Here is a 14,074-nt window from a genome sequence, read left to right as displayed (position 1 = left end):
AAGAATCTTTTTTCTAAAAAACATAGATTTCAAGAATGAAATGTTCTGTCTTATAAAGCATGATGCCTTCTTTAATCGAGATGTTTAACGGGAGTGTGAACAATGTTCATTGTACCAGATGACTTATAGGAAACTTCAAAACTAACTTTCTATGATTATTTGAAATTAGCACAATCAGTTGCACCCTTGATTGACCTAGATATTGTATAAATAAGTAATTAATAATTATTGACAAATTTTAATTAACATTTGTTCATCCATTCTTTTAACAAAAGTTTACTTCTCACCAACTGTATACACCTTGAGAATACAACAATGACATAAGAGACACTTCCTTGTTCTTAAGCACCTTACACTATATTGTAGTAGACACAGAAAAACACACAAATATGGAATTTGTAAGTGTATTAGTCTGCTTGGGTTAAATAACAAAAATTTATTTTCTCACAGTTCTGGAAGCTAAAACTCTAGGACCAAGGTGACATCAGGATTGGTTTCTGGTGAGGTCTGTTTCCTCAGCTTCTTTATGACACCTTCTCTCTGCCTTTTCTTTTTCTATCTTTTTTTTAAATTATTATTATACTTTAAGTTCTAGGGTACATGTGCATAACGTGCAGGTTTGTTACATAATGTATACTTGTGCCACGTTGGTGTGCTGCACCCATCAACTCGTCAGCACCCATCAACTCGTCATTTACATCAGGTATAACTCCCAATGCAATCCCTCCACCATCCTCCCTCCCCATGATAGGCCTCGGTGTATGATGTTCCCCTTCCCGAGTCCGAGTGATCTCATTGTTCAGTTCCCACCTATGAGTGAGAACATGCGGTGTTTGGTTTCTGTTCTTGCGATAGTTTGCTGAGAATGATGGTTTCCAGCTGCATCCATGTCCCTACAAAGGACACAAACTCATCTTTTTTTATGGCTACATAGTATTCCATGGTGTATATGTGCCACATTTTCTTAATCCAGTCTTTAATTTTTATTTTATTTTTGTTTTTGTTTATTCATTTTTTTTGAGACGGAGTCTCACTCTGTCACCCAGGCTGGAGTAGAGTGGCACAATCTGGCTCACTGCAACCTCCACCTCCCAGTTTCAAGTGATTTTCCTGCTTCAGGCTCCTAAGTAGCTGGAATTACAGGCAAGGGCCATCACACCTGGCTAATTTTTGTATTTTTAGTAGAGACGGGGTTTTACCATGTTGGCCGTGTTGGCCAGGCTGGTCTCGAACTCCTGACCTCAGATGATCCACCCACCTCAGCCTCCCAAAGTGCTGGGATTACAGGCATGAGCCACCGTGCCCGACCGCTCTCTGCCTTTTCACATGCCCTTCTCTCTGTGTACATGTACTGAGAGAAAGAAAGATAAATCTCTAGTGCAGTTTCTTTTTCTTATATGGATACAAGTTCTATCAGATTAGGACACCACCATTAAAACTCATTTAACCCCAACTACCTCCTTAAAAGTCTTATCTCCAAATACAATCACATTGAGGGTTAAGACTTCAACATATGAATTTGAGGAGAACACAGTTCAGTCCATAACAGATAGTGGTAACTGCTATAAAATTAAAATAAAGGAATAGATAATAATAGAAGTTGTGCTATTTAGATAGCACAGTTACAAAAAAAAAAAAAAAAAAAAAAAAACAAACAAAAAACCTCTCTGAGGGGGTTATTTCAAGTAGAGATTTAAGTGCTGTGAGGATGCAAACCATAGGAAGGCTTGGGAAGCACTTTATAACCAGGGAAAACAAACAAAGGATGCAACATCTTTCAATAAGTTTCAGGCTTCATTTGTATGAAGAGCATCAACAAGACCAAAACAGATAAGAGCAAAGTAATTTTAAGAGTGAAATTAAATTAATTATATAAGTTTAATACTTACATATACTTAATAAATATATGCTGAGTTTCTACCACATGCTAGGTCACACACTAGGTACTGAGAATATAAATTGTAAGTAATACAGGTTGTATGTTCAAATAAATCTCAACAGAGATATAGAATGACAAAGCAATGACCTAGATATGCAGTCTTTGGTTTAAATAGTCTGACAGGCTCATTCATATAAAGGCTAATCTATATAGTTGAATTGAAATGAGACTTTCTGAGTTGCATTTTATCCTGCTACTCCACAACTATGTAAGTTTGAGTAAGTTAATGTTTTTAAACTTCTGATTCCTAATTTATAAAGGATTGTGGTAAGGTTACATTTCAACCTAGCAAAGTGTTGGCAATGAGTATGCATGCATTCAATAAACAAAAGGGTTTTTTTTTTGGTTTTTTGTTTTTTGTTTTTTTGTAAATAAGGTACTCCTTATACATTTAGAGGTATTTGATTCCAAAATGGTTTGTGTCCACAGAGTAATTATGAAGGAGAACATTTTAGACTGGTGGTAAAATGATAATATCAGAAATACAAATGTGTACTATGGTTTGAATGTTCCAATCAAAACTTGTGTTAAAATTTAATTGTGAATGTAATGGTATTGAGAGTTGGGGCGTCTTAAGAGGTGAGTAGGTCATGGGGGCTTCACCTTCATGTATGGATTAATGTTCTTGTTAGGAAATTGTATTAGTTATTACAGAAGTGGGTTCCTGATACACTGATTAGTGTATTGGCCCCATTTCTCTCTCTGTTGCGTGTGCTCACTAGCCATGTGATGCCATCCACCATGGAATGACCCTCACCCTCACCAGATGTCAGTGCTATGCTCTTGGACTTCCCAGCCTCTAGAATGGTGAATCAAATAGAATATGTTCTTTACAAATTACCCAGTTTGGAAGTGGCACAGGAAAAATGGTGGATAGAAAGCAGGACTAACTTGTGGCTTCCACTTGGATGGACAGAGCAGCATGTGGAAACCCACAATGAAAACTTTTGGTCCAAGAACTACTGCAAGAACATACCAGGGAAGCTGAGAAAATCCACAGACTCTTTGAAGAAGGTAGACTGCTGCTGCAAGCTACATGGGACAGCAAAGAACTGTGTGTCTGCTTGATTTCTCAGCTGGGAGGCTTGTAGCCCAGGGAAAGTTCTCAGTCCTGCCCACTGACTGCCTGGATATACTCAGTGCTGTTGGGGGAACGTGGTGGGAATGAGACTGGCCTTTGGGTGGCAGGCTGCGTGGGAGTTGTGGAGGCCTGTGGCTGTTGACTTTCTCCCACTTCCCTGGGGACCTCTGTGGTGCAGCAGAGCCAGCCATAATCCCCCTGGGAACCGTTACCCTGGGAACAACAATGCTATCCTCCCACAGCAGCCATAATAAGCCCCGCCCAAGGATAGTCTGAGCTCAGACACACCTAACCCTGCCTCCACCTGACGGTCTTTCTCTACCTGCTCTGGTAGCCAAAGGACATAATCTCTTGGGAGCTCTATAGCCTTGACCACCACCTGATTCTCCCTATACAACTGCAGCTGATGCACTCTTGAAAGTGCCACCTCCTGGCTGGAGGCCAACCAACACAAAAACAGCACACTTAACAAAAATACAACAGAGGGCTCTCACAGAATCCATTTCACTCCCCTACTACCTTCATCAGAGTAGGTGCTGGTATTCATGGCTGAGAGACCCGAAGATGGATCACATCACAGGACTCTTTAGACTCACTCCCCAGTACCAGCCCAGCACCTGCTAGCTCTGCTGGGTGGCTGGATCTAGAAGATAAATAACAATCACTGCAGTTCAGCTCTCAGGGGGCTCCATCCCTAGGGGAAAGAGGAGAGCACCACATCAAGGGAGCACCCTGTGGGACAAAAGAATCTGAATCTGAACAGCAGACCTTGAGTCCCATATCTTCCCTCTGACATAGTCTACCCAAGTGAGAAGGAACCAGAAAAACAATTCTGGTAATATGACAAAACAAGGTTTTTTAATACCCCCCGAAAAGATCACACTAGCTCACCAGCAATGGATCCAAACCAAGACAAAATCTCTGAATTGCCAGAAACAGAATTCAGAAGGTCAATTATTAAACCAGTCAAGAAGGCACCAGAGAAAGGTGAAGTCCAATTTAAAGGAATTTAAAAAATGATACACGATATTAGTAGAAAAATCTGACAGACTGGATTAAGAAAATGTGGCACATATACACCATGGAATACTATGCAGCCATAAAAAAGGATGAGTTCGTGTCCTTTGTAGGGACATGGATGCAGCTGGAAACCATCATTCTCAGCAAACTATCACAAGAACAGAAAACCAAATACCACATGTTCTCACTCATAGGTGGGAATTGAACAATGAGATCACTTGGACACAGGAAGGGGAACATCACACACCGGGTCCTATTGTGGGGAGCAGGGAGGGGGGAAGGATAGCATTACGAGATATACCTAACGTAAATGATGAGTTAATGGGTGCAGCCCACCAACATGGCACATGTATACATATGTAACAAATCTGCACGTTATGCACATGTACCCTAGAACTTAAAGTATAATAAAAAAAAGAAAAAAATAAAGAAAAAACAATCACAGCTTCGGGAAATCAAGGACTTGTTTAGAGAAATGCAAAATGCATGGGAAAGTCTCAGCAATAGAACTGAAGAAGTAGAAGAAAGAACTTCAGAACACAAAGACAAGGCTTTTGAATTAATCCAATTTAACAAAACAAAGAAAAAGTAATTTTAAAAATGAGCAAAGCTTCCAGGAATTTTGGAATTATGTTAAATGACCAAACCTGAGAATAATTAGAGTTCCCAAGGAAGAAGAGAAATCTAAAAGTTTGGAAAACATATTTCAGGGAATAATCAATGAAAACTTCCTTGGCCTTGTTAGAGAGGTAGATGTTCAAATACAAGAAGTTCAAAAAAAGGGAATTGAGCAATTATGTTTATGGATGTAAATGGTGGGAGCCAGATTACTCATTGTTAAGTAAAATGTTATAGATAACCAAGGGAGGAAGGCTAGGATGATTTGTATAAGTCTTGGATTAGAGGTGAAGACTGCAGTATGATTTCATATTTAGCTTAATAGTATCAAAATGCAGATTATATAGAAAAATTACAAACATGTATACATATGGAAATTAGTATATATTATACTTTCATTTTGTTTCTCTGTCAGCTGAGAGGGCCTAGAAGCAATGACATCTCAGTAGCCATGAATGCACCTATCACTCAAACTTTGGTTTCTAATACCATTCTTGAAAAAAAGAAACCAGGACTCTTTGAAGGAATGGTTGATTCTAGAGCAGAGGCAGGGATTATATCAGATAGGCAAAACACACTTCAGTAGCAAGGAGCACATCTAGTATGGCAGAACATACACAAGATGAGCCTGCAGAGTTCTGTAGTATTAGAAAGTAAGAAAGTGCTAAAACACACTTCAACACACATACACACTCATACACGCACACACACCGATGTTGAGATTATGTCAAAGGGATACAGTAACCAACTGAAAGAGTTGCCAATAATCGAAGTTGGAACATTTGGTCAAAAAGTAAGGTAGTATTGGATTATAATCCAAAATATAAAATAAATATGCATGAGTCCATACTGTTATAAATAATTGAATACAAAAATCTATGAGGGATATGTAACAAAACTTCCTTGCAGAAGAATTACAGATAGTTTGTATAATAGTTTGCCTTTAATTACAAATAGCTGTCTTTAATGCAGTAGAACGTAGCTCCATGTCTTAAGTGGGAAAAGAAAGGAACAAAAAAGAATCACTTTATAGTGGTGAAATCTGACAATCATTACCTCAAGCCAAGTGATCAAGGTGATAAGACATATTGATAGTTTGTACTCTTGATATGATATGATGACTATGACTTTACCTTTGTAGACTTTCTCTCAAAAATATATTGTTTCAGTCTAATAATGAGAAAAAGTATCACATCAATCCCAATTGAGACACATTCTACAAAAAATACCTGGCAGTACTCCATGAAACTGTCAGATTCATCAGAAACAAGGAAAATCTGATACACTGTCACAACTAGGAGGAGCCTTAAGAGATAATGACTATTACCTGTAATATGGTATCCTGGATGGAATTCTAAAAGAAACAAACAATAGAGAACATTAGAGAAAAACTGAAGGAATATTAATAAAACATAAACCTTAATAATAACATTTCACTATTGTTTTATTAATTTTCACAAATACGCTATAGCAGTGTAAGATAACAAGGGAAGCAGGAAGTGTAGTATACAGGAGCTCTCTGTATTACCTTCACAATAATTCTGTAAGTCTAAAATTAAAAGTTTATTTTTAAAAAATGGATAAGTAAAATTCTAAAAACAAGGTATTGAGATTTCTAATCAAAAGTGTATGCCAATATTGGTTCAGCATCTATAAATGAGTTTTTCATGGAACAGTAGTCCTGCAAGATGCCCTAGGAAGAAAACAAATCATTTATTTGGTCAAATAATTTTTGAGACAAGCTGCATATTGAAAGAGCCTTTGGAGATTCACAAAGTACATTAGAATATTTAAAATTCTAAGAAATCTTTTTAAAAATATATAAATTTAATGTTGTTTACCTCAACATTAAGTTTACCTCAACTTCCCAACTTAACAATAATTTTTAAATTTTATGGTCATACCTTCTAACATCTGTGTAATATATATCCCTAGAATATACTTTGGGAAATGTTTGTGGTACTGTGTGCATGCTATTGAAACAAAAAATGAGTCACATAGAGGCAAACAACACACACTGGGGCCTTTTGAGGGGTGGAGGGTGGGAGGAGGGAGAGGATCAGAAAGAATAACTACTGGGTACTAGGCTTAATATCCGGGTGATGAAATAATCTGGACAACAAACCTTCATGACACAGGTTTACCTGTGTAACAAACCTGCACTTATACCTCTGAACTTAAAATAAAAGTTTTAAAAAATGAGTCACTTATGAAGGGAATATGTGATCTTCTTGAGTTTCAAGCTATGTAGCATAACATGTGATGAAATAAACTTGAAATGGCTAGCCTGCCAAAGAGAAGGCTTTGGCAAAACATGGTATCTCTAATTCAAAGAAATGTCATGTTGAAGACAGTTTGTGTGGCTGAAGACAGTAGACTTAATTCAAGTGGTGAGGAGTCACACACACACACATACACAAACACACAGTGACTTTAATATAAAGGAAACTCTTCTAGCAATCAGAGCTATCCAGGAATACATCTGGTAGGCATTGAGCTCTCAGTCACCAGAGGTACTCAATCTGATGTTTGATTACCTTCCGTAAGGTAAGGTGTAAAGGGAAAATGTAGAGAAGAAATGAACTAGGTTTGAGGAGATGGTCTTGAAGTTCTTTTTTGATTTTATAATTTCACTTATTTACTCATCGATTCAACAAAATGGTTAGTGCTTATTGTGTGATCAGAACTATGCTAGGTTTTTGGTATAAAACATTGGCTGCCATGGTTTCTCCCCTGCTGATTACAGTTAACGGGTAATTGGAATAAAATGAGCACTATGAAAGAAAGAAAGTTGTCCTTTTCATTTCATTTTCTAGGGAGTAGAAAAATTTCCCGGGAAATGGTGTCTAATAGTAACTGCAAACACTTAGGTAGCTGTGTGCCAAGTACCAACTACTTTTATATATTAAGTAATTTAATTCTCATAATTTTATGAGGAATCTTTTATTGTTATTACCCAATTTTGAGCATGAAGACACCATGTGACCCAGAGGTTAAGTGACTTTCCCAAGAGGACTCAGCCATTCGTGCCAAGCGATCTGTCTCTGAAGTTTGAGCTCTTAACCACTATGCACTGTTGTCCAAACAAAGACTTGAAGGATGAGTGTTCAGAAAGTATGTGTATGTGTATAGCACAGAAAGGGAAAGGAACAGGAGGATAAAGACGAAAATAAATATTTGAAAAGCAGAAAGAATAATCATGTTTAATCTTTGAGAAGTGTCAGCAACTGGTGAGAATTTGATAAATTTAAAGTAGTTTACTTTCCAGACTAAAATCATTGACGTTACAAATAAAAGAGTAGTTTTCTCCTTTTTATTTCCCTTATCCTCACCAAAACACCCACCCCCTACACACTTACATGCACACAGTTATAAATACACATGTCACAAGGAATTTAATTTGGAAAACTAAAAAGTGCTACTAACACCCTTTTAAATCATATCCCCACAAAGCTAAGGTCAGTTCTTTCTCCTTTCTATGTATGTAGAAAAACCAATTTGGCAAAACAAAACTTTAAAAAGGTAAAAACTCCACTCATCTTCTTATGTATTTTAGATACCTGTAGCACTTAGAGACTTGCGACAGGGCTCACCTGGGAGGCAGCCCTGATGGTGATGGGGGCATACTTGCTAGAGTCGGCACAGTCCCCAAGGTCTCTGGCTGCTGAAACCACATATTTGAAAATGATTGAGTTACTCCAGCAATTATGAAATTGGACACCACTCAAGCCTGCAAGACTCTTTATTAGACACAGTGATTCAGAGTTTATAAGATCATAAATCCTATCTGTAAAAGGAAAACTCTGGACCCAGGCAGTTTATCACTTTTGGAAATGGAGTAAACGTCCAAAGGTTGGCCAGGGTCGAGATCGTGGAAGGTCGGGGTGGGAAAAATGCCTTTTGACCCATAGAGCTCAGGTGTTTCATACTTTGTAAAGCTTTCTTTAGTCTATTTTCACTTCAGAGAGTCAGACAGGGTTTCTAAAATCATCATTTAATTAAGGAAACTGAGTCTGAGAGATGAAGTGACTGCCCCAGATCAAACAACTTCTAAGCCATGGATCCACAGCTGGGGAACATGCTTATGCTTTTTTCATCATAACCCTGGGAGGCATAACAGGAATTTGCAAATCCTGCTCCCCAAGGTGGGTGAATCAGTTATGGACATGCTAATACTGTGTAACAAACAGTTACATAATAGCAATAGCATACATATATAAGCCTTTTATTTAGTTCATGTGTCTGAGTTGGCTGGGGTCTGGTAATCTAGACTGAGGGGTACGGGGAGGAGGCTGTGTTCCCTGTGCCTTTATCTTCCTCCTGGGATCAGCAGACCAGCCTGGGCGTGTTCATCTTGCGTCTCCTTAAGCACAGAAGCACAAAGAGAAACAGGCAAGCCATCTTAGGCTGAGCCTCAGAAATGTGATTATCACTTTCACCATATTTTATCGGCCAAAGGAAGTTATATGGATAAATCCACAGTCAGGAGCAGGAAAGTCCATCTCCCCTACAGTGGAAGGACATCACAGATTTACATGGCAAAGAGTATAGATATTGGGAAAAATGAATTTGGGACAATAACGCAGTCTATTAGAGTGGATGAAACCATTGTGGACCAGGAGGAGAAATGGTTGAAAATTGATATCTCCTACCCAACATGATAAGTTTGAAACACAGTGAAGGAGGATCAAGATACAAGCGAGTTGGCAGGAATTTTATTGTGTAAAACCCTATATATATTAATAAGATATGAAAGTTTGTTTCCAAATACACTAATGATATCCTGGTACAGTGGGGCAGGAGTGTAGTTTCTGCTACTCAACTACTTGGGAGACTGAGGTGGTGGGGGCGTTTCTTGAACCTAGGAGTTCAAGGTCAGTCTGTGCAACACAGTGAAACCCTGCCTCTAAAATAAATATAAATAAATAAATAAATACAGTAACAAGTCATTGAAGTTTCAAAATAGAAAAGTGACATGATTGGCCGGGCGTGGTGGCTCACACCTGTAATCCCAGCACTTTGGGAGGCTGAGGATGGTGGATCACGAGGTCAGGAGATCGAGACCATCCTCATTAACACGGTGAAACCCCGTCTCTACTAAAAATACAAAAATTTAGCTGGGTGTGGTGGCAGGCGCCTGTAGTTCCAGCTAGTCGGGAGGCGGAGGCAGGAGAATGGTGTGAACCCGGGAGGCGGAGCTTGCAGTGAACCGAGATCACACCACTGCAGGCCAGCCTGGGCAACAGAACAAGATTCCATCTCAAAAAAAAAAAAAAAAAAAAAAAAGAAAGAAAGAAAAGAAAAGGAAAGAAAAGAAAAGAAAAGTGACATGATCACATTTACATGTTCAAAAGGTGACTTTGGTTTTGAGTAGAAAATTGGTTATGGAAGTTCAAGATTAGCAGAAGAAAGAAGGCAGTTAGGATGTATAATCAATAGGAAGGAGATTATGGATTAGACAAGTGGAGGTAGAGATGCGGGAATAAAATCTCATACTTCTCAAAACACCAAAAGATGTTTGGAGTTGCAGTGGAAAGTTCTTAGAAATTGACTGAAAATGGTGGAAGCGAGGGCTGAGGAAAATAGTGATGGATAAAATAAATTAATCTCAAACTTCTGGCTTGAGTAGTTGGGGGTATAGAAGTGGAGAGGACTGGAAAAGAGGGAGAGCTTCACACTTTGTTCCATTTGCCCTAACTTCACTGCACTGTCCAGGTCCCCAGATTCAAGCTGACTTTATTCTCCTTCCAGGCAGTATAAGAAGTATTTTCAAATATGTTATTGTGGAAAATATTGAATATATATAAAAGTAGAGAGAAAAGTACAACCCCCCCCATGCATCAGTCCTCGAGTGTTCACAATTACCATCTCTCTCTCTCTCTCTGTCTCTCTCTCTCTCTATATATATATATCCACATACTTATATTTCCATTCAGATAATTTTAAAGGCCAGGCATGATATCATATCCTCCATAAATATTTCAATAAGTGACTCAAAATAATAAAAACTGTTTTTAAATATAAACAAAATATTACTTTAGAACTGAAATAAATTAACTAAAATTCCCTGATAACATAAATCAAATTCCAAAGTTCCCTGAGTGTCTCATATTTTTATAGTATATCTAAATTAAGGTCTAAATAAGGTTCATACATTGCAATTGGTAGGTGTGTCTCTAAAAATCTCTTTTAGTATAGGAATCTCTTTCCATATTTTTGTACTATTTATTTATATAAAAACATGTTTTTTGTTCTATAACATTTTCCATAGTCTAAATATTTACTAATAATGTGTTGTGATGTTGTATAGAATTCTCCTGTATGTTTTGTATATGGCATAAATTTGTTTTATGACATAGACTAATCAAGTTCAGGTTTAATTTTTTTTGGCAAAAATACAAAGCAGTATTTTGATAGCAGGAATAATATAAAAACAGCACTGTAGGTAGAATAAGGATCTGTATATTAAAGCCAGTCTTTGTTTTGTTTTGTTTTGTTTTGTTTTACTTTAAGTTATGGGATACATGTGCAGAACGTGGAGGTTTGTTACGTATATATAAGTGTCATAGTGATTTGCTGCACCTATCAACCTGTCATCTAAGTTTTAAGCCCCACATGCCTTAGGTATTTGTCCTTAATGCTCTCTCTCCTCTTGCCCCCACCCCCTGACATGCCCCACTGTGTGATGTTACTCTCTTTGTGATGATGTGTTCTCATTGTTCAACTCCCACTTATGAGTGAGAACATGTGTTTTTCGGTTTTCTGTTTCTGTGTTAGTTTGCTGAGAATGATGGCTTCCAGTTTCATCCACATACCTGCAAAGGATATTAACTCATCCTTTTTTATTGCATAGTATTCCATGGTGTATATGTGCCACATTTTCTTTATCCAGTCTACCACTAATGGGCATCTGGGTTGGTTCCAAGTCTTTGCTATTGTAAATAGTGCTGCAATAAACATATGTGTGCATGTGTCTTTATAGTAGAATGATTTATAATCCTTTGGGTATATACCCAGTAATGGGATTGGTGGGTCAAGTGATATGTCTGGTTCTAGATCCTTCAGAAATCATCACAGTATCCTCCACAATGGTTGAACTAATCTACACTCCCATGCACAGTGTAAAAGTGTTCCTATTTCTCCATGGCCTCGCCAACATCCGTTGTTTCATTACTTTTTAATAATCACCATTCTGACTAGCATGAGATGGTATCTCGTTGTGGTTTTGATTTGCATTTCTCTAATGACAAGTGATGATTAGCTGTTTTTCAATGTTTGTTGGTTGCATAAATGTCTTCCTTTGAGAAGTGTTTGTTCATATCCTTTGCCCACTTTTTAATGGGGTTATTGGGTTTTTTTTTCTTGCACATTTGTTTAAGTTCCTTGTAGATTCTGGATATTAGCCCTTTGTTAGATGGGTAGATTGCAAATATATTCTCCCATTCTGTAGGTTGCCTGTTCACTCTGATGATAGTTTCTTTTGCTGTGCAGAAGCTTTTTAGTTTAATTAAATCCCATTTGTCAATTTAGCTTTTGTTGAAATTGCTTTTTGTGTTTTAGTCATGAAGTCTTTGCCCATGCCTATGCCCTGAATGATATTGCTAAGGTTTTCTTCTAAGGTTTTATGGTTTTGGGTTTTACATTTAAGTCTTTAATCCATCTTGAATTAATTTTTGTATAAGGTGTAAGAAAGGGATCCAGTTTCTGTTTTCTGCATATGGCTAGCCAGTTTTCCCAGCACCATTTATTAAATAGGGAATCCATTCCCCATTGTTAAAGGCCGATTTCAGTCTTTTATTTTCCTAGCCTGTAACGCTGGAAAGTTCATTAAGCCACCTCACATTTTAGTTATCATGGCAAAAAATGGAAATATTAAAGTTAGATACTAACATGAGATTAATTATCTAATGTTTCTTATTTTGGGTTGTACAGCAAAATCATATGAGCTTTTGCTTGTTTTGAAGTTGAAATACCTAAGACCTATAGTGACTTAAATCAGAATTCCTGAGATGGAACACAGGAGTCCATATTTTTTAAAAAATCTAATATATGTCTTTGGTTGAGACTCATAAACTAGACAATAAGCTCTTCAGAGGCAAGGCTTCTATAGATCTCGTCAGGCTCAGGCTTATGGCTAATATTCAGTACATATTTTGGTGTGATAGCATGAATGAATAGAGTGATGGATTTATAGGGAGGATGGATAACTGGAAAGATGGATCAATCTTAAAGGGTTTAATGAGGCTCTGAATTAGTAATAGAATGATGCTAACTTCAGGATAAAAAGTTATATATTTTGTTACATAAGAAACTATTACAATGTTTGTGATGTGGGTTGACATGACCAGCCTCTAGGTATGAGTGCATTAAAGAAATATTGGATATGAGTTGAAGATATTCAAGAGAAATGTTTATAATGAAATACAACTTGGGAGTTGGTATAAGTGAATGCCAAAATATCTGAGAAGTAATCTGGGAGATGAGTGGAATGCTGAAGGTCACTGAGACTGCATTCTCATCAGCAAAATTATTTGCATGAACGATAATCACAGAATTGGGCCAAATTCTATGTTTCTGAATAGGTTGAAAATTTAGGACTATGGCCAAATGGAAAAATCTCACCACACACACATAAGCATATTCCTAAAATGTTAAAATTTTTGAATTGAGGAAAAAATACTTTAAAAATGTTTCCATAACTCACCTGTGCACAAATAGTTGCCACATTCCCTAAAAGTCAGCACAGATAACAGGCTAATCACCTCTTTTAACCATAAGGACTGTTATTCTAAAAGAACCACCTCTAATAGCTAGGTTACTGAAGTGAGTGGGTGTGTTTGTGTGCAGGATTCTAACAGCTCATAAATCTTTGTATGATTCTACTGTGTCTGCCAGTATTTATCTTAAGGTCCCCCTTCTTGTGTTCTTGCATTGCAAATGTTTCCCTTTGCTATTGGTTTTATTTGATTTGATTTTGACATTTAATTGCTAAAAATTGCAAGCATTGATTTTTCTACCTCTCATCTTACTTGCTCTGTTTACCTAAGAGGGTTTTTTCCTGAAAATCAAATGTAAAGCAATATGTGAAAGCAAGGTATAGTTTATAAAAATTCACAAATGGGAGGAATTATTTATATAACCATTAATCAAAATCATCATCATCTTCATTATCATTATGACAGCATTGTAACTGGGGAATGGTGATGGAGGTCTAAAGCAGATCTTTTTTTTTTGTTGGAAGGACTAGTTGTAGTTATGCTCCTATTAGGCAATTATCCTCCTTACATAGGGGAAGAAAGTCATTTTTTTTTAACCTAATAAAAGTAACGGTGACGGCAGTGGGAAGGCAATACCATTTCCCAGGTGGGAAATAAAGGTTAGAAAGAACCATAAAAGCACTGCTTTATCTATAGTTG

This window comes from Macaca nemestrina, chromosome 14 (genome assembly GCF_043159975.1).
Source record: "Macaca nemestrina isolate mMacNem1 chromosome 14, mMacNem.hap1, whole genome shotgun sequence".
Lineage (NCBI taxonomy): Eukaryota > Metazoa > Chordata > Mammalia > Primates > Cercopithecidae > Macaca > Macaca nemestrina.
Note: the sequence above shows the minus strand (reverse complement) of the source record.